Raw genomic sequence first — 22,645 nt, 5'->3', positions numbered from 1 at the left:
GATATTATAGAAGTGCATAAGACCATGAGAAGCATGGATAGTTTGAATGCACTTAGTCCTTTTCTGAGGTGTGGGAATTGAGGGCAAGAGGGCATCAATGTAAGGTTAGAGGGGAAAGAATAAAAGGGAACCTGAGTGGCAACATTTTTACATAGCGGGTGTATGCATATGGTTGAGGTAGGAACATTAACAACATTTAACAAGCATTTGTATGAATACATGGATAGGAATAGTTTAGAAGGATATGGATCAAGTGCTGGGAAATGGGATTAGCATGGATGGACATTTTAGTCTCCCTGTTGTAGGACTCTATGGCTCTATGACTCTGACGCAGCAGCAATACCAATTGAGCACTATGTTAGTAATAAATCACAATGGGATAACACACACTCAACAAAACGCATGAATCAGAAACAACCAGAACAGATGTCCAGACGAGCAAGTGGCAAGTTGGAATCACTTCATCACTCTGAATTGCATGTTCGGAATTCTCAGTATCTGCTTTCTATCCAGCAAATGGGAGCCTGCATATTAATGAAGCAAGATTCAGTCGTTAAAAGGCTGATATTGAATGATGATCCCCATTAAAAGACTTCTCGCCGCTTATCATAAAAATCTCAGCTTGCATCAGGCTTAGATTACTTACAGTGTGGAACCAGGCCCTTCGGCCCAACAAGTCCACACCAACCCACCCCCTACATCTAACACTATGGGCAATTTAGCACGGCCAATTCACCTAACCTGAACATTTTTGGACTGTGGGAGGAAACCGGAGCACCCGGAGGAAACCCGGGCAGAATGTGCAAACTCCACACAGTCAGTCACCTGAGGCGGGAATTGAACCTGGGTCTCTGGCGCTGTTAGGCAGCAGTACTAACCACTGTGCCACCGTGCCACCTGATGAAGGAGTGATGCTCCAAAAGCTAATGTGCTTCCAATTAAACCTGTTGGACTATAACCTGGTGTGTGATTTTTAATCTTTTAGAATGCCCATGTTAGTTTTGGTTCCTTCATATGTAAATCTCAGAACTTTTTAAAGTTACATTTTCAAAATAGCTTTTAACAATAGGTGTCATCTCAACTCAGATAATGCATTAAAGGTTGTAAATTAAAGTCTGTGTGTCCCAATGTTAGGTCAGACTGATTCTACTTCTGAAGTGGGAGTTGCAGCAATCTACATGGATTCATGCAGTTTTTGAGTAAAATAAAAAGTAATTCTGCAAATACAAATTCAATCTACATACCTTGGGTTCATATCGCACTACAGGTGACCTCACTATATACACACACACCACCCTCTGACAGACTTATATCCCATTACACTCACACACAGACACATACTCTCTCACAGACATTCACACCCCCATGCATACCCCCACATATACATACTCACTCGGTCTCCCCTGCACACACACACATATGAGTTTGTGGATGAATTTGTACTTGTAGAATTATATTTTATTTTACTCAAAAATTGCATAAATTCATGTAAGATGCTGCAACTCCCACTTTAGAAAAATAGAATCAGTCTGACCTAACATTGTGACACAGACAGACTTTAACTTCACACCTTCAATGCATTATCTGAGCTGAGATGACACCTATTGTTAAAACTATCTTGAAAATGTAACTTTAAAAAGTTCTGGGATTTACATATGAAGGAAGTGAAACTAACATGGTCATTCAAAAAGATGAAAGACTTAAGCTAAATTTGTTTAATATTACATCCATGACACTGCAATCCTGTTGCTCTAAAGTCTGTGTCTTATGATTCTGCTCTACAGCCACCTGATGAAGAAGCAGTGCTTCAAAAGCTAGTGATTCCAAATAAATCTGTTGGACTATAACTCGGTGTTGTTTGATTTTTAACTTTGCCCACCCCAGTCCAACACCAGCACCTCCAAACCAATGAATAGAGAGTGTGTCGAGCATATTCTGCCCATGAGTACTGAGTGTTTAGCTAACTTTAAAGGTGCTCATAAACAACCTCAAAAATAAAGTTAAAAATCACACAACACCAGGTTATAGTCCAACAGGTTTAATTGGAAGCACACCAGCTTTCGGAGCGTCGCTCCTTCATCAGGTGGTAGACTCAACTACCACCTGATGAAGGAGCAATGCTCAGAAAGCTAGTGTGCATCCAATTAAACCTGTTGGACTATAATCTGGTGTTGTGTGATTTTTAACTTTGTACACCCCAGTCCAACATCGGCATCTCCAAATCAAAAATAAAGGCCACTGATTTTTAGGGGTCAGGAAGAGCATGATCTCCCACCCACCTGATTGGTGAATTATTTGCCCATACCCTCTAAGGGCTCACAGCTTGCCTGAACGTATCTAGGTTATGAGAAAGATTTGAGCCTCTCATTGGTATTATTGCTTGTACCATTGCTTCATCCAACACCTGCAGATGTGTGTTCTTTACGGACATGCGTTGAATAGAAGAACAATGAAATAAAATCAATGCCCATATGTCACTTGATAGGTAGCTCGAGAGAGGAATTTCCTAATGAGCAGACCAGCCATAGTTTAAAGGACTCAAATAGAATTTATTTTTGCCCTATAAGCAAGCCATCTCAGAGCTGATCTTAGATGACCATGAGGATTCATGAATGCTCATACCACCTCACGCCCAACTAATCTCATGCTTTCTACATGCTAAATCATGTCATCAGTGAGATATTGTGTTATAGGCTATCTTTATTAACTCACTTACCAGCTCACTATATTCATTAATACCGGGTTCTCATTCATTCATTGATAGGCCTTTACTAACCTGTTAATTGTTATAACACAGTTTCTTTCATTCATTCATAAAACTGTAGTTCTGTAGTATCCAAATTCAAAAACAACCTTTTCAAACCCATCACTGCATTTCCACACCTTATCAGCCCTTACTACAAGTAGTGTTTACCTCGGCGGTTCGTGGTGTCGATATTCGTCATGATTTGGAGATGCCGGTGTTGGAATGGGGTGTACAGACTTAAAAATCACACAACACCATGTTATAGCACAACAGGTTTAATTGGAAGCACTAGCTTTTGGAGCACCGCTCCTTCATCAGGTATTTATGTCCACAACCACCTCAGCATAAAGAACAATATAATCCCCATCAAGTCTCCACAAAACATTACCTGTTAAATACCTTTTAACTGGGCCATTATCCCTTTAAGAAACTAACTGACAAAACAGCACTTGCATGAAATTGCATGAATGAATGAAACTCATTCCGCAAAAAGTAAATAAATCTCACCACACAGCTAAGTAATCAGTTTAACATCCTTTATTCTTGTCTTACGATTTCTAACTTATTTAGGGATTATAGACCTAGTATTTTTACTAATATTTACGAATTTAAAAGACAAAAGGACTGAACCTCTAATTATCAAGCAGACCAGACAAGCATCACATCAGAAGTAGCAGCCAGCACTTAACATGTTTTTAACCCATCTCCTGTCCCCCAGGACAGAAACCCTTCAAACCTTTGTATAACATAAATGAAAAAGGTAACACTATAGTAATGATATGAAAGAACTGTGTATAAAGGGACTCTTGTAAGAACTGTATTTCAGGATTCTATGGCCGCCTCAAACTTGTGCTGTGATTGCTGAATGAAGAGGTTATTTTCACTACAATTTCAATCATTATTTGAACATAATCCCACACATCCCATCCAGCCTTTTTTCCATTGCCCTTCAATTCATACTCATGTCCCTCATAGTCCTATGTCCCCCATAGCACCTTTATGCTATCTTCATTGCACACCTCAGAAGATGAAGATGTGCTGTTGAGAATAAACTATGTTTCTAACTTGACAGTGAAAAAAACTTAAAATTTATGATGCCCATTCAAAACTTTTAGAATCATAAGTATTCACTGTCTTATAAAAACAAAAATAATTTCTATTCAGATCCCACATCAAAACCAAACAATCCTTTAATAGCTTCTTTAAACTGTCAACTGCAAAGTGAGAATGTGCTGCTAATATCATTTGGCTTTTGTAATGCAGTCAAGCATTCAGTACTACACAATAATAGTCTTCTGCAAGTGTGTACAAAGTACTCCATTAAACTGCACAAACAGCTGGTGATGGTTTTTCTATCCTATGGTAAGTGGCCGTCAATCAAAGCAGTCCAGCAGATGATTTTTTAAAAAACTTCCAATGATAGTTTAAGACTGTATTTGGCATGTTTAAAGAGCAAGCAATTTTAAAAATAAATGTCAGATTATGGCACTTAAACAGACATTATTCACCCTTCAAGACCATTGAGATTTACTCCATCAGTTTCTGACTCTCACACTATGGGTTAAAGCTCTTGTATTAAACAAAACAGGACTTATTTGAACTCAGCATGAATTTGAGTTTTCCACCTGCATGAATCACACACCACCCCTACTCTCACTGACAAGAATTGTGTCTGTTGGAAATGGGGACCAGACTTTCACATTTGTGTACTTCCTGGCATTTTTAAAGATCAGTGGAGTCTTCCTGGCTGCAAAACTCCAGTCCAACATTTCCAATCCAAACTTCAAAGAGCAAAGATAAATAAAGGAGAGATTCATAAAAGTGTGCATATGCTGCTAAGAAATATTGGGGCCATTGAACACAGCAGGTGAGTATTATACTGGCTTAAACTATTTATATCAATAATTAAGAAAAAAAAACACACTGATTGCAGTGAATTGATGACAAATGTGGACTTTTTATGTATCTTGAACTTATTTTCTAGTGATACACAAAAGCCCAATTTTTACAGCATTTTCTCAAGATTTAAAAAACAGATCAATCACTGTAGGAAAAATGATGGTTGACAGCAGAATTGACCTCAGTATATTATGAAAGAAAGCGAGGACTGCAGATGATGGAGATCAGAGTCAAAAAGTGCAGTGCTGGAAAAGCACAGCAGGTGCATCAAGGAGCAGAAGAATTGATGGGAGGGGGTGGGAGAGGGGGGAGTGCCAAAGGGTTTGAGAGATAAATGGGAGGGGGTGGGGCTGGGATCAAGCTAGCTTGGAAGGCAATCAGTAAATGAAGTTGAGGGGTGATGATGATAGGTTGGAGCGGAGGGCGGATAGGTCATCTCCTCTCCCCCCACCTTTTCCCAGATCCAACCCTCCAACTCGGCACCGCCCTCTTGAACTGTCCTACCTGTCCATCTTCCTTCCCACCTATCCGCTCCAACCTTCACTCTGACCTATCACTATAACCCCCCATCTTCTTCTACCGATCGCCTTCCAAGTTACCTTCCCCCCCGGCTCTACCCCCTCCCATTTATCTTTCAGCCCCCTTGTCTGCTACCCCCCTCCCACATTCCTGTTTGAGGGCTTATGCTCAAAACGTCGATTCTCTTGCTCCTCGAATGCTGCCTGACCTGCTGCGCTTTTCCAGTGCCACACTTTTTGACTGTTCATATATTCTAGCTTGAAAGGTGAATACTGTTCTACTCCGCACTACTATTGGGTGACCTCTGCTAAAGATGCATACATATGGACATTGACAGAGGTGATAGAGTCAAACAGTCATGGCGTTGTACAGCACAAAAGCAGACCTTTTGATCCAATTTGTCCTAGCTGACCAGGTATCCCAAATTAATCTAGTCCCATTTGCCAGCATTTGAACAAAATCCCTTCAAACCCTTCCTGTTGATGTACCCATCCAGATACCTTTTAAATATTGTAATTGTGCCAGCCTCTACCACCTCCTCTGGTAGCTCATTCCAAACATGCATCTCCCTCTGCGTGAAAAAGTTGTCACTTATGTGCCTTTTAAATCTTTCCCCTCTCACCTTAAACCTGTGCCCTACAATTTTGGAGTTCTCTATCCTGGGTAAAAGACCCTGGCTATTCACCCTAGCCATGCCCCTCATGATTTTATACATCTCTATAAGGTCACCCACCCCTCAGCCTCCAAAGCTCCATGGAAAAAGACCCAGCCTACTCAGCCTCTCCCTACAACTCAAACTCTTCAAACCTGAAAACATATTTGTAAATCGTTTCTGCATCCTTTCAATTTTAACAACATATTTTCTATAGCAGGGAGACCAGAACTCAATACAATATTCCAATGTCCTATATGGCTGCAACATGACATCCCAAGTCCTATACTCAATACACTTAGCAATAAAGGCAAATATACTAACTGCCTTTTTCACTACCCTGTCCTTGCTCTCAGATCTGTTGGTCCCTGAACTCTGAGTATCCAACTAAAGAGGTAAGAAATGGCTGTTTGGGCAAGAGATCTGCTTGCATTCTTGGAACTACATCACCATAAGAGGAGAGATAATGAAAAAAAATCAGAGGGTACATTGAAGGAAGGAGTATAAAAATAAAGGCTACTGATGCTTGAATTCTTCAATGTGCATTTTTTTTTGGATTAGATTACATTCCCTACAGTGTGGAAATAGGCCCTTCGGCCCAACAAGTCCAAACCGACCCTCTGAAGAGCAACCCACCCAGACCCATTCACCTACATTTAACCCTGACTAATGTACATAACACTATGGGCAATTTAGCATGGCCAATTCACCTAACGTGCACATCTTCAGATTGTGGGAGGAAACCGAAGCACCCAGAGGAAACCCACGCAGACACAGGGAGAATGTGCAAACTCCATACAGACAGTCACCCAGCATTTAATTGAGTCCTTGTGGACATGATGTGAAGAAGCACATGCAATAACTTCAAGATTTTGGATATGGAAGGTAACACAAAGAAGAGATGAACAGGAAAGAATACTAATAAGAACACATTTCTCATCATGGACAAAAGTCGTACAGAAGAATTGCTACCAAAGAAATTTGGTGGAGTATGTAAAACAAAACAGATGCTATTCAGTTCTCAAGTGTACAATTATTTGAATTAGCTATAGTTGAAAAATGTATTGATACACATTGATATTATAAAACATTGAACTAGGTTGATGTTGGCAGTTGTTTTCCTTCTAAAGAGATTTATTGATCTTTGGAATTAGTCATCAGCTCATGCAGTGGGTGTAGATTAATTGAAAACATTCCAGGAGTTCAAATTCCTGGAGGAAGTTGATTCCATTGCTCTCATATTGTCCATGGCATCTTCCATTCTGTTTTTTATGTGCACAAAGTTAAAAATCACACAACACCAGATTATAGTCCAACAGGTTTAATTGGAACACACGAGCTTTCGGAGCGACGCTCCTTCATCAGGTGGTAGTAATTTTTTATGTGGCCCTTGTAGTCCTGGAAATTTCCTTTTGATAAAAGCAGATGTCATAGAAACGTTTTCCAAATTTCTTTTCCTGAATTCTCACAATGCCAAAACTTGAGGTACATAGTCTCGTTTAAATATTTAAATGATGGACCCACACCTGGAGAGCATCACCATCACCAGCTGAAACCAGCTGTGGGCATGTTACAGGTGTATTAAGGTTGGATTTCAAATTTTAGAATTTTTAACCCTTTGTTTCTTTCCTATCGATCCTCGGCAGTAAAATTCTCCCTGTATTTCCATGAAGTTTGCTTCTCTGCCAATTTCTAAGCTAAACGATCTCAGTTTCCTTTATCTGTATTCATCGGTCAGTATTCTGATACGAGTGATCTGACTCATGGTTTTTATCTGAACTCCAAATCTCTAGTGTGGAAGCAGGCTATTCAGCTCATACTGACCCTTCAAAGAGCATCCCACCCAGATCTAGGCCCCGACCCCATCCCTGTAACCCAGAATTTCCCATGGCTAATCCACCTAGTTTGCACATCTTTGGACTGTGAGAGGAAAACAGCGCAGACATGGGGAGAATGTGCACATTCCACACAGACAGTTTGCCCAAGGTTGGAATTGAACCTAGTTCCCTGGCACTGTGAGGCAGCATTGACCCACCATACCACCCTAATCTTACAGCTGGAATAAGGTTTCACCTATAGAATGAAAAGTATCAGAAATTGGGATCAATTATTGTCTATATTTTGAGTATGATTAGTACCCTTTGATCTTCAAAATGGCATCCCTGTGTAAATGGCACCAACTTTGTATGTGAGGCTGTTGGCTGTAGGCAGTGAGCATCTGTCCTACACATACACATCAGGCTGATCATGACATCAATCAACATGTGATGTCGTTCAACTCTCCATTTGATCTTATTCAGCTGAATGCATACTCAGCTGGAGGAAGGAGCCACCACCCATGCTATTTAAAGCTACTTACATCAATTACTTATAGTTTTGTTGCTGATTGACTTTCAATGGCGCTTTGATTCTACAAATGTTTTCTACGGTTGCTTCAAAGTTGCAAAAATCTACAAGGAATGGTGTGGCACGTGCTGAACAAGATTTCACTGATGCCAAAGCTTCCATGCAACCTATTTGCTGCCAGATATGGTTAAATAAGTAGGCATTCCCTTCGGAATGCAACCTGCTTTGCAAACCAAACAGAGGACACACAGAGTAGGATGAACTGCTGGACGATGAAAGGGAGAGGGCAATTGGATTCTCAGTAGGTAACATTTTCCAACCTAAGTATTTGGGGAGCAATTAACCCATCTAACTCTCAGTAAGAAGCAAGAGGCAGAATTTAAAGTTTCCCCTCTTTCCAAAACTCTGGAGAGGGCCGGGAGGCATAATGGGACAGGACTATTTGGGGTGGAGAACCCATCATGATCCAAACTCTCCCAAATAAAATCCGATATAAAAGAGTTAAAAGCTATCTTTCTTTCCTTTCCAATCAACCTGCTCAGAGATGTTGTCAAAGATGTGCCGGTCAGGTGAATTGGCCATGCTAAATTGCCCATAGTGTTATGTACATTAGTCAGGGGTAAATGTAGGTGAATGGGTCTGGGTGGGTAGCTATTCGGAGGGTCGGTGTGGACTGGTTGGGCCGAAGGGCCTGTTTCCACACTGTAGGGAATCTAATCTACTCTATTCTGGAGCAAGTCGAACTTGAACATTTTTTAATATATTCATTTGTGGGATGTGGGTGTCACTGGATGGCCAGCGTTTATTGCCTGTCCCTAGCTGCCCTTGAGAAGTTGGTGGTGAGCTGCCTTCTTGAACCACTGTAGTTCATGTGCTGTGGGTTGACCCACAATACCGTTATGGAGGTAATTCCAGGATTTTGACCCAGTGACAGTGAAGGAATGGCAATTTATTTCTAAATCAGGATGGTAGTGGCTTGGAGGGGAATTTAAAGGTGGCTATGTTTCTGCAGATGTGCTGCTCTTGTCCTTATAGATGGAAGTGGTTGGCAGTTTGGAAGGTACTGTCTAAGGATCTTTGCTGAATTTCTGAAGTGCATCTTGTAGATTCTACACACTGTGTCAGTGGTGGAGGGAATGGATGCTTGTGTTTGCAGGCTGCTTTGTTCCATATAGTGTCAAGCTTCTTGATTTTGAGCTGTACACATGCGGGCAAGTCGGGAGGATTCCATCACACTCCTGACTTGTGCCTTGTAGATGGCAAACAGGCTTTGGGGAGTCAGAAAGTATTCCTTGCCCCTGACCTGCTCCTGTATCCACTGTTTATAATGTGGTTGAGTTTCTGGTCAATGATAGCCCCCAGGATGTTGATAGTATGGGATTCAGTGATGGTAACATAGTTGAATGTCAAGGGACAGTGGTTAGGTTGTGTCTTATTAGTGATGGTCATAGCCTGACACTTGTGTGGTATGCGTGTTACTTGCCACTTGCCAGACCAAACCTATTGTCTCAGATACTGTTTCAGTATCTGAGGGGTTGCGAATGTTGCTGAACATTGTGCAATCATTAGCAAACACCCCCACTTCTGACCTTATGATGGAGGGAAGGTCATTGATGAAGCAGCTGATGACGGTTTAGCAAAGGACACTGCCCTGAGGAACTCCTGCAGAGATGTCCTGGAGTTGAGATGCCTGACTTCCAGCAACCACAACCATCTTCTTATGTGTCAGGTATGACTCCAGTTGCCTGAGAGATTTCCCTGATGCCCATTGATTCCAGTTTTGCTAGGGCTCCTTGATGTCACACTTGGTCGAATGCAGCCTTAATGTCAAAGACTGTCACTCTCACCTCACCTCTGGAATTCAGCTCTTCTGTCCATGTTTGAACCAATGCTGTAATGAGGTCAGGAACTGTGTGGCCCTGGCTAACCCAAACTGGATATCACTGAGCAGATTATTGCTGAGCAGGTGCTGCTTGATAGCACTGTTGATTACACCTTCCATCACTTTACTGATGATCGAGAGTAGACTGATGGGACAGTAACTGGCTGGGTTGGATTTTTCCTTTTCTTTTATATATACTTGGGCAATATTCCACATTGTCAGGTAGATGCCAGTGTTGTGACTGCTTGGCTAGTGGAGCGGCAAGTTCTGGAGCACAAGCCTTCAATACTATTACTGGAATGTTATCAGGGCTGGTAGCCTTTGCAGTATCCAGTGTCTCCAATCATTTTTTGATATTATGTGGAATGAATCAAATTGGCTGAAGACTGGTATCTGTAATGCTTGAATCACTAGAGGAGGCCAAGGTGGATCTTCCACTTGGTACTTCAGGCTGAAGGTTGGTGCAAAAGCTTCAGTCTTATCTTTTGCACTGATGTGCTGGGCTCTTCCATCATTGACAATGGGGGTGTTTGTGGACCCTCCTCCTCCAGTGAGACATTTAATGGTCCACCACTATTCATGACTGGATGTGGCAGGACTGCAGAACTTAGATCTGATCTGTTGGTTGTGGGGTTGCTTAGCACTGTCTATTACTTGCTGCTTATGGTGTTTGGCGAGCAAGTAATCCTGTTTGGTGGCTTCATCAAATTGACATCTCACCTTGAGATGCCTAGGGATGCTCATGGCAAATCCTCCTACACTCTTCTTTAACCAGGGTTGATCCCCTGCTTTGATGGTATTGGTTGAGTGGGGGTTATGCTGGGCCATGAGGTTATAGATTATGATGGAGTACAATTCTGTTGCTGCTGTGGCACATAGCACCTCATGGATGCCCAGTCTTGAGTTGTTAGATCTGTTTGAAGTCTGTCCCATCTAGCATGGTGATAGTCCACACAACACAATGGAGGTTATTCTCAAAGTGAGGGTGGGACTTTGTCTCCACAAGGACAGTGCAGTGGCCACTCTTACCCGTGTTTTAATGGACAGATGCATCTACATTTGGTAGTTTGGTAAGGATGAGGTCAAGTATGTTTTTCCCCCTTGTTGGTTCCCTCACCACCTGCTGCAGACTCCGTCTTTAGGACCTGAGCAGCTTGATCAGTAGTACAGCTGCCAAGCCACTCTTGGTAGTGAACATTCAAATTCCCCACCCAGAGTATATTTTATGTCCTTGCTATCCTCAATGCTTTGTTCAAGTGTTGTTCAACATGCAGGAGTACCAATTCATTAGCTGAGAGAGGATGGTACATGGTAATCAGCAGGCGATCCCCTTGCCCGTGTTTAACCTGAAGCCACAAGACTTGATGGGGTCCGGAATCAATGTTGAGGAATCCAAGGGCAACTCCCTCCCGACTGTATACCATTGTGCTACCATCTCTGCCTGGTCTGTCTTGCTCTGGAACAAGATATATCCAAGGATGGTGATGGTAGTGTCTAGGACATTGCCTGTGAGGTATGATTCCATGAGTATGTCTAGGTCAGGCTGTTGCTTAACTAGTCTGTCAGACAGCTCTCCAAAGTTTGGCACTGACTCCCAGATGTTAGTAAGGAGGACTCTGCAGGGTCGACAGGGTTGTTTCCACTGTTGTCTTTTCTGGTGCCTAGGTCAATGCCAGGTGATCTGTCCAGTTCCATTTCTTTGAAACTTTGTATTGATTGGCAGTATTTTGTTTTATTTCAGAAGTTGTAAATTTGGAACTGGATTTCTGAATGGGGATTATATTTATTTCATAAACCATCCCCCCACCAGTTCCCACCCACTCACCATGTTGAAACTTTCCCCATAGTTTTCAGTGTAACCTACTCCAGCTTATAAACTATTGCTTTGGCAAAGTAATCAGCATTTTGTTTACTTTGTTAACTGCTGCCTTACAGAACTTTGACGTGATAAATATGCAGGATACTAACATCTAGAGTGGTTATTGTCCTTCACTTAGGTTTCTTAATTTAAAAAATAATACTTCCCAGCCCAAACGTTACCACAGACTTCGATCCAGATAAATCTGGCAAATCTGGTGCAAAGCGACTGTAAGGCAAAGTTCATGAAACCTCAGAAGTAAATTAAAGCAGCATGTGAATAATATATAATTCTCTTTAAATGTCATCTTTAGACTATGTATTTTGCTGAGTGCAATAATTACTAAATTGCCACGTTGTATAAATAGGGAAATGAGAGAGATTTAGGGCCAAATTTAGAATTGACGACCAAGGTCCCAGTGCCAGGCTCGAAAGCAGGGGGCAGTCACCTCAGGAGCTGTGGTTAGCGGAAAAACACACATCAATGGAAAAATGATGTCACAGTCATATCACTGGGGCATCGGAATCAAACAGGCACAACCTGGCAAGAGATTGCTGTGGTTGTTGCTATCATTGTGGAAATGGCCCTTGCTATCAGGCAGCCCATCTATGAACCAAAGAGCACCTGATAAAGAAGCTCCTTTTCCCCTGGTCAAAAACTACCAGACATTATCTGGTGGCCCCACACATGGCAGAACAAATCTTTCTCACTGGCTAAGTGGTCCCCAGTTGGAACTTTAAGCTCATGATGTGGCATTGCTTACGGTATCTCCTGTAACATAAGAAACTGGGTGTGGATATTGTAATATTGAAGAATTCAACAGGCAGTTATGACAACAAACTATTATGTACAATCATTACATTTCTCAGGCACATGGGTACCTGGGTGAATATTAAGCTGCTGTGTTACATGGAAGAGCATGCTTTCAGTGGACTGCTCCAAGAGATCCAAACTAAGATGGAGATTGAGATATTTATACCCACAGGTCACATACATTGATAACATCATGAGCAGTCTCTGAAAAGCATACTGACTTACTAGCCATGAGACAAAACACATTTCCTTTTTCCAAACATAAAAAATTTCAAATGTCAATGTACAACTTTGGATTTTTGACAGTTCATTCTAACGCAGTAATTGTATACCAGGAAAGGTACGCAACATTCCATGTGCTCTTGTTTGATAATTTGGTTGACTTGCTATTATTTGTTGTCAATCAACAATACCATACAATTATCATCATCAGTGTGTTCTTCCTCACTTTCTTTGTGCATTGTTGGTGTGTAATATATTTGGTCTGAGCTGATCTCTTTTCTTTCACGATGTGAGCACCTTGATCAAGAATGGCTTTACATGATCTGGGTAAATGGTATCTTTTAGATATTGCTGATATTCAAGTATTTGTAATTGTATTTCTAAGTCACATTCTCTGTCCAGTTTTCAGCTTTGGTAGTTCTTCTATCCACATTGCTCATCACGTATCCCTTTCATTCTCATCTGTTTTTGATGAAGAATATCCTGTCTCCTGAAGAAATTGGTTGCTGAGTAAAGTCATATACTTGTGCTTTCTGAACATATGTTGTGCTGGAAATGGTAATCACTTCCCCATTGCTGTTGCATAAAAATATAGCAATGCAATGGGAAAATCTTGTTTGTTGCTCAACTCTTAATGACGAACTATTGGATCATATGTTTCTGTGAGGGACAGGTCACTCCCCACAAATTGTTTGCCAGTGTAATGCAGTCCATTGTCAGACACTATCTGATCTGGTGCGTCAAACAAACAGAAAATAACATGAATCATGTCAATGATTGTTCTGTTTGGTGCTTTGCTAAGATGTTAAACAATCAGAAACTTACAGAAGTTATCTGTCACAAATGTGCATTCTTCCATGTGCAGTGCAATTAGGTCTTAAGTGACCGTCTTTCCAGGAGTGGATGGACCATTGTGTAGATGTAAAGGCACCCTCCATAGCTGGGGTTGTCCTGTGTGTTCAATATGCACGAGTCAGGTGTGGTGCTGGAAAAGTACAGCAGGTCAGGCAGCATCTGAGGAGCAGGATAATTGACGTTTCGGGCAAAAGCCGAGGGCGGTGCTGAGTTGGAAGGTTGGATCTGGGATAAGGTGTGGGGGGTGGGGAAATGAGGAAACTGGTGAAATCCACATTGATGCCATGTGGTTGGAGGGTCCCAAGTTGGAAGTTAAAGCATTCTTCCTCCATGCAGCAGATGGTTAGGGTTTGGTGATAGAGGAGGCCCATTGGGGAGACTGGACTCCTATTTGCAGAACACTTCAGAGAACATCTCCAGGACACCCGCATCAACCAATCCCACTGCCCCGTGCTCGAACACTTCAATTCTCCCTCACGCTCCACCAAGGACATGCAGGTTCTGGACCTCCTCTATTGCCAAACCCTAACCAGCCAAACTCTGCAGGAAGAACGCCTCATTTTCGACCTTGGGACCTTCCAACCACATAGGATCAATGTGGATTTCACCCGTTTCCTTATTTCCCCTCCCTCCACCTTACCCCAGATCCAACTTCCCAACTCAGCACCACCCTCGTGACCTCATAGAATCATAGAGTCATAGAGATGTACAGTATGGAAACAGACCCTTCGGTCCAACCCGTCCATGCCAACCAGAAATCCCAACTCAATCTAGTCCCACCTGCCAGCACCCGGCCCATATCTCTCCAAACCCTTCCTATTCATATACCCATCCAGATGCCTCAAACTACTCCCTAGGTGAAAACATTCTCTCTCATCTCACATCTATTTCTTTTGCGAAACACTTTGAAACTGTGCCCTCTGGCTCTTGATCCTATTCCAAGCAGGAACAGTTTCTCTTGATCATCTCTGTTGAGGAGAGAGAGGAATGAAAAAATGGGAGGGGAGGAATGTGTGAAAAGAGAGGAAGAGAGCAGCAAAGAGGGGTAGAGAGGAAGTGTGAAGGAAGTGGAAAGTTTGGGCAATTAGAAAACAACGGGAGATGAAAAAGGATTTCCTTTATTGGTTGGAGTATTGAGTACAGGAGTTGGGAGATCATGTTGCAGCTGTACAGGACATTGGTTAGGCCACTGTTGGAATATTGCATGCAATTCTGGTCTCCTTCCTATCAGAAGGATGTGGTGAAACCTGAAAGGGTTCAGAAAAGATTTACAAGGATGTTGCCAGAGTTGGAGGATTTGAGCTATGGGAGAGGTTGAACAGGCTGGGGCTGTTTTCCCTGGAGCGTTGGAGGCTGAGGGGTGACTTTATAGACGTTTACAAAATTATGAGGGGCATGGATAGGATAAATAGACAAAGTTTTTTCCCTGAGGTGGGGGAGTTCAGAACTAGAGGGGCATAGGTTTAGGGTGAGAGAGGAAAGATATGAAAGAGACCTGAGGGGCAATTTTTTCACTCTGAGGGTGGTACGTGTATGGAATGAGCTGCCAGAGGAAGTGGTGGAGGCTGGTACAATTGCAACATTTAAAAGACATCTGGATGGGTATATGAATAGGAAGGGTTTGGAGGAATATGGGCCAGGTGCTGGTAGGTGGGACTAGATTGGTTTGGGATATCTGGTCGGCATGGACGGGTTGGACCGAAGGGTCTGTTTCTGTGCTGTACGTCTCTGACTCTATAAAAGACAAGAAACTACAGGGGAATGGAAAAAAGGATAAAGAGAATGAGAGAAATGTGTGGGAGAGAAATAAATCTCAAGGAGGCAAAAGGCAGGCTTCAGGGACAGAGAGGAGAGATAGACAATAAACAATAGACAATAGACAATAGACATTAGACAATAGGTGCAGGAGTCGGCCATTCTGCCCTTCGAGCCTGCACCACCATTCAATATGATCATAGCTGATTATCCTTAATCAGTATCCTGTTCCTGCCTTATCTCCATAGCCCTTGATTCCATTATCCTTGAGAGCTCTATCCAAATCTTTCTTAAATGAATCCAGAGACTGGGCCTCCACTGCCCTCTGGGACAGAGCATTCCACACAGCCACCATTGTCTGGATGAAGAAGTTTCTCCTCATCTCTGTCCTAAATGGTCTACCCCATATTTCTAAGCTGTTTTTATGTTGCAATTGTACCAGCCTCCTCTGGTTCAGCACTCACCCATCAGCGGAAAGATGTTTCCTGCCTCCAGAGTGTCCAATCCTTTAATAATCTTATGTCTCAATCAGATCCCCCCTCAGTCTTCTAAACTCAAGGGTATACAAGCCCAGTCGCCCCAGTCTTTCAGCGTAAGGTAGTCCCGCCATTCCAGGGTAGAAATGAGGCAGAATGAGTAGGGGGCAGTAAAGTAAAGACGGTGTGGAATTCTCTCCTTGGATGTTGCCAAACCTGCTGAGTTTCTTCAGCAATTTCTCTTTTTGTTTGTTGATAGTTTGTGGAATCTCAAATGAGTTTTCAATAAATGGGATTAGGAATAGAGACTTTGGGATAATTAACCACCAATATGCAATCAATTGTGATCTTTCACATCTGGGACCTTCATTTAAAGCCATCGTGAGTCAGATAAAGTATCTGAGCTTTAAGGTCGCCCGCCTTTACTTTAGAATGCTTGAGAAACAAGCATCACACGTTCTAAAAAGATCTGATGCTAACTGGGGAAAGGGTGAGGAAGTAAGAGCTGGAGGGGAATGGTGCAACTCCTGTTCCTGATTACGATTTAGTGATCTCAGTTGGAAACTGATGTTTGTGCGGAACCCAGTATCAGTTGTGATGTCTTTCACGTGTGAATAGCTTGCTAAATATGTCATTATTGAGACTTTCTATGTAAAGAAAGATACTGAAATTGTAGAGTGAGAGGCCTTGGGTACAGAGAGTGGAGGGAAAAATAGATGTTTAAGAAATCTTTCTGTGACCCCACCCTACAAACAACGAGCGCTAGGACCCTGCAGACATCAATGAGGATGCAGGTGGAATGCGGCTGGTTATATTTGGAGGTAGGGGTCAGCAATGGCGAGTTGGGTTCCACATCAGAACATCATCCGGAGCTCAGGGGGTAGCTGAGATTCAGGTCCCTTACTGGAGAGCAGTGCCCAGGCTCACTGTCCAGGGCAGCCCTGAGGGGCTGCTGCACTGTCAGAGGTGCTGCTGCTGCTATCTGTTTATCCAGGGGCTCCATCTCCCTCCCCTCCCGGTGGACCCAGGCCAAGGTTTCAGGGTATAGGACCCCATACCCCACTCCCCTCCCCCGTGTGTTGGTGAACACCGAAATCCTCAACCAACACTATTCACCCATTACCTGGTCAATGCCACACTGCCACCTGTGGGATCTTGCTGTGTGCAAACTTGCTGCCTCAATACAACAGTGACCCCTGTCCCCATCCCCAGTCCCCCGCCCCCAACCCTTTTAAAATATTTCACTGTCTGTAAAAATCTTCCAACGCCTGGAGATGTTGTAAGTGGTTCCGGAAAGGCAGATTTGTTCTTTCTGCAATGGCTGATAGGCAGCTCCCCCCACCCTACCACCCTGGCTCTCATAATCTGGGTCAGTGCAGGGGTGGTGAGGTGGGGATTGCAGGGCACACCGCAGTACCAACAAATCATTTTGCAAGAAAATGGGGAGTAAATATATAGGACAAACAGGAAGACAGCTAACGATCCGCATCCACGAACATCAACTAGCCACGAAACGACACGACCAGCTATCCTTAGTAGCCACACACGCAGATGACAAGCAACATGAATTTGACTGGGACAACACTACCATTATAGGACAAGTGAAACAAAGAACAAACTTCCAGCTCGGCGAACAGAACCACAGCAACGAGCACCCGAGCTACAAATCTTCTCACAACAGTAATGATATTTATTCTGATTGCCCACTGAGTAGCTAGCAGCTCTCAGTGGCAGGATTTCCAACTATTGAGGACTTGACCAAGAGAAGACCAGGGAAAACCTTGCTTAGCTGCACATCTGCTTATTATATCAGGCCTCTCATTGAAAGATGAAACATAGTGCCCACCAGTTCTCCAAATGGTGGGCAGGATCTCCCCCATCACAATTAAAATCTGTCCATGTTAACTCCAGTTTCTCTCATTTCAGCATTTTCCGTAGAAATAGTTAAGGAACCAATAAAAATTCCTGGGTTGTGAGAGGCCTGAAAAGCCAGTACCCTATCATCTAATACATATCAGTACAAGTTTATGTTGAAGAAACTAAGCTAGTAATCCAAAATGCAGCCCCAGATCTAGTCTAGTTATTCATGTCTGCCATGGGTCAAAAGGAGGACAAAACCAGTTCTGCAGAAATCCATCAAATGTTAGCAAATAGTGAAAGACAAAAATTGCCAGATCCAACACAAAAACACTAACTTGCATATTTATATTTCACCTCTAGTTTAGAAACAGCCTAAGAAACATCCTGTAAAAGAGAACCTATTATAAACATAGTCGAAGAAATTCAAAGGTTAAAGATTTGTTTCATCCTTCCATATGTATAAATCAATCTCAGCTTTCAGAATCACATCGTGGATTTAATGAGAGCACAAACCATCTCACAGATTTAGAAAAAGAAAACCATTTTTCGCTTAAACATGTGGTTTTAGATGATTTTAGCTTTCGCTGGGACCTCTTGATAAGGCAAATGACATCACACTGTAACTATCTATTTTTAACTCTCAAGTGGCTTTCAAATGTTGGGGAACCAAATTGAAATGATGTGATAGTGATTACAAAATGCATCTGTTGACTATTGATTCTAAGTCAATTGTGAAAAGACTTTGATTGGAAGGTATGTTCATTTTGGAAGACTTCAATTATGGCACTGATGTACTTCCCTTTTAGGTTTTCACTAAAATCTTTTAAATATCTTTCATAAACCACAAGGCTGTAAACATGACATGTAATAACATAATTCTCCTCAAATAGATTCAGTGGAAGGTAATTATCAGCTACTTTGTTCTAGATCCACCTACTTCATATAACACTTCATCTTGGTTTTCAAGCTGACTCAATGGCCCAGCCTTCAAATCCTTAACATTTTTTAAGAATGTTAGTCAATGAACAATTCTCTCCTGGGTTTCCCTTAGCCACTGAGTGCTGTAAACATTTTGAACTGTAGGTGGAACTCAGTACTTTAGCAATACTTTCTTTTCTAATTGTGAACTTCTGAAATAAATACACCTATGCAACTGTACTTCATAAATTCATTATTTCATCATTTAGTACAAGATACCTATAGTATGATCCCTTTTACCAACAGGATATTATATAAGATAATGGTTCTTCAAGGATTATTGTTAGAAATTGTGCAAGACTTCACCAAATATGGATGATGTCACACAGTTTTGGCTATATTAAAGGGGACCTAACACAAATCCCAGTGGTGACAGAGGAGTCATCCCTGGCTCCTGATGTTCTTAAATAATTATGCCTAACAAATCAATGCACTATGTATCTAATGCTGTCAAGCAATAAACTACCTGCTAATATGTAAGACAAGTGCCTCTTCTTGTTAATTCTCATCAGTGATCTATCGTCAGCCCCTGATAATTAGGCAGGCCCTTAGACTCATCAAGAATGCCCAGGTTTGCTAAGTGCACCCACATCCAAGACAATGTTAATTTGATTTAGTAAGTTCCCACTAACCATCATATTTATGTTACAGTGCCTTATCAGGGGCTTGTAAACCTGTTCTAGGTTTAAAAGAAGAGAAGGTCTAGATTCAAGTCCTATTTGTTCCAGAGCTGTGTCATAACACTTCTGAACAGGACGATTAAAAATATCCAAAAAAAGGAGGAGTGGTGGCAGCACTCTGCCCCCACCACCCAGAGCCAAATATGACACAGAACAAGTTTCTTCCAAACATTGTCTTGCCAGTGTAGAGCAAATTCTATAATTTTTCAATCCACTCTAGATCTGAGTTCATGACTTCTGCCTCTATTTTATCCTGTTGGTCTCTCACAGGTCCTTGTCTATTTTTCTGTCCTCCATGTCTCCTAATCATTCCACCTTTCATTCCATCACTTGGTTTCTGACCTGTTACTATTCATCTGCTATTATGCTGTGTTACCACTGTTCCAGATTAGAATCCTCCTGGCTTAAGCTCACAGGTAAATTCTGCCCACTATCTGCCCAGAATTATCTCTCATTTTATGGAGTGTGGTGAATATGTTGAGTGCTGTACCTACTCTAGGGACTATTAATGGCTACCTATATAGATAATCTCACCCCCATTCTTATTAGCCACAGCAGGGGAAGCCAACACCAAGTTGGGAGGCCTGCAGTTTTCACCGCACAGGCTTATATCAGACAAGGCAGTGGGGAACTACCTTTGGAGTACCTCTGTGTCTTTCAGAAAGGTCCCACCATAACACTGCGTTCACTCAAGGTCTGCTCATTCACAGAAAAGGCCCTTGAATTCATAACCTTATGGTGTATGAATTACCATCTGGCTTTAACTAAAACCAAGTCCAGAGGTAGCAAAATCTTGCCCTTTGCTAAAGTATTTCCACTTGGCTATATATTCTAATATCTGTCCCATCCAGTCATGTTATGTGAGAGTTTCCCCTCCTACTCCTCAATTAACTGAATTTAACAAAAATTAAGATTAACAGATCCTGAAGGGCATGACAATAACAATCAAAAATTTCAAAAGTAAATTTAAAAATTCAATTCTTCTTTCTCTTCCTTGAAACAAAACTTTAACAAGATCAATAGACTCTGGTTGGACACAGTGACAAAAAGAAAATCAAACAGTAAATGCAGAACTGGAGCAAAAACTTATCAATTCAAAGTATTGTTACTCACAATTCTCCTTCCACCTTGTCTCAGTCAAATCCATCGAATTCAGCACCGCCTTCCTAATCTGCAATCTTCTTCCTGACCTCTCCGCCCCCACCCCAGTCTGACCTATTTCCCTCACCTTGGCCTCTTTCCACCTATCACATTTCCGACGCCCCTCGCATAAGTCCCTCCTCCCTACCTTTTATCTTAGCCTGCTGGACAAACTTTCCTCATTCCTGAAGAAGGGCTTATGCCCGAAACGTCGATTCTCCTGTTCCCTGGATGCTGCCTGACCTGCTGCGCTTTTCCAGCAACACATTTTCAGCTCTATCTAAAGACTTGTTTAAATAACAATGGTAGAGGATAAACAACTGTTATATCTTCACAAGAAAAGGCACAAGAAAAGTATAGATTTTAGCTTGATGACAATGGGTCCAATTAATAGTTATTAGTTCAGCATAATTATTTAAGATTATCAGAGATGGTAATCCAAGATGGAGGATGGGAAAAATTTCTGGCTGTAAGAGCTGCTCCTTTTTTGAGGTATTTTAGGTTTTGGAGGTGACTTCCTCGAATTCCAGGAGCAGCAATTATTGTCTTATATGCTTTTGCATTGTTTTGGAACTTTGGAAAAAAAAGTCAAAACAACAGCAGTTGGGAGAAGAGCAGACAAAGGAAGCACATGGTGAGGACAGTGCAGGAGAGAGAGAGAGAGAACCTGCACAGTTACCGTCTTTGCTGTTTGAATTTGTGTATCGCTGGACATCGGAGTGCATCTGGGAAAATTAACAAACAGTGAAATTCACAACTAATCTTGGAGGAACTGTTGGGCGAAGTTCACAGTACAGAATCAGATAAGTTAATTGTTGTTTTAAGTCTGTCCAAGAGAAAGGTTGTATTAGTGAGTACAATGGGTTCTTTCTTGATTATATGTTTTTGGAGATAAGTCTCTTGATTAAACTTAAAATATAAGCCATAGCTCTTAATTTAACCTGGGGCAGTGTATGTAGAGGAATAAGACGGTGTTATTTTCTGGGTCTGTAGATTGTGAAGGAGCAAAAATGGCCTTTGCAGTGAGATGTACAACGTCAGATGTGGGAGTTTAAAGAGAGTTAAAGGGTTACTGCGGATTATATCTGCCATAAATGCTGTTGGATGCGAATCTTATCAGATCGAATGGATCGATTGGAGAGGTAGATGGAAGCGATGAGGAATTTGCAACAGCAACAGTACGTGATGGATGGCAGTTATAGGAAGGGGGGAAAGTCTCAGATACAGTCACATAGATGGGTTAACTCCAGGAAAGGTAGGGCAGGAATCTTTTGTGGATACACCCATTTCAAACAGGTATGCTGTTTTGGAAAATTTAGGGGGTGATGGATTCTCAGGGGAACGTAGCACAAACAGCCAAATTTCTCGTATTGAGACTGGCTCTAATGCAATGAGGGGTACGTCGGCTTCCAAGAGATCAATTGTGTTAGGGGATTCTGTAGTCCGAGGTACAGACAGACGTTTCTGTGGCCAGCAGAGAAAAAGCAGAATGGTGTGTTGTTTCCCTCGAGTCAGGATCAAGGATGTCTCAGAGAGGGTGCAGAATATTCTCACGGGGGAGAGGGGCCAGCAGGGGGTCATTGTCCACATTGGAACCAACAACATTGGAAGGGAAAAGGTTGAGATTCTGAAGGGAGATTACAGAGAGTTAGGCAGAAATTTAAAAAGGAGGTCCTCAAGGGCAGTTATATCTGGATTATTCCCAGTGCTACGAGCTAGTGAGGGTAGGAATAGGAGGAAAGAGCAGATGAATGCATGGCTGAGGAGCTGGTGTATGGGAGAAGGATTCACATTTTTGGATCACTGGAATTTCTTTTGGGGTAGAAGTGACCTGTACAAGAAGGACGGATTGCACCTAAATTGGAAGGGGACTAATATACTGGCAGGGAAATTTGCTAGAAGTGCTTGGGAGGATTTAAACTAGTAAGGTGGGGGGGTGGGACCCAGGGAGATAGTGAGGAAAG

This window comes from Chiloscyllium plagiosum, chromosome 2 (assembly GCF_004010195.1).
Source record: "Chiloscyllium plagiosum isolate BGI_BamShark_2017 chromosome 2, ASM401019v2, whole genome shotgun sequence".
Taxonomy (NCBI): Eukaryota; Metazoa; Chordata; class Chondrichthyes; order Orectolobiformes; family Hemiscylliidae; genus Chiloscyllium; species Chiloscyllium plagiosum.
Note: the sequence above shows the minus strand (reverse complement) of the source record.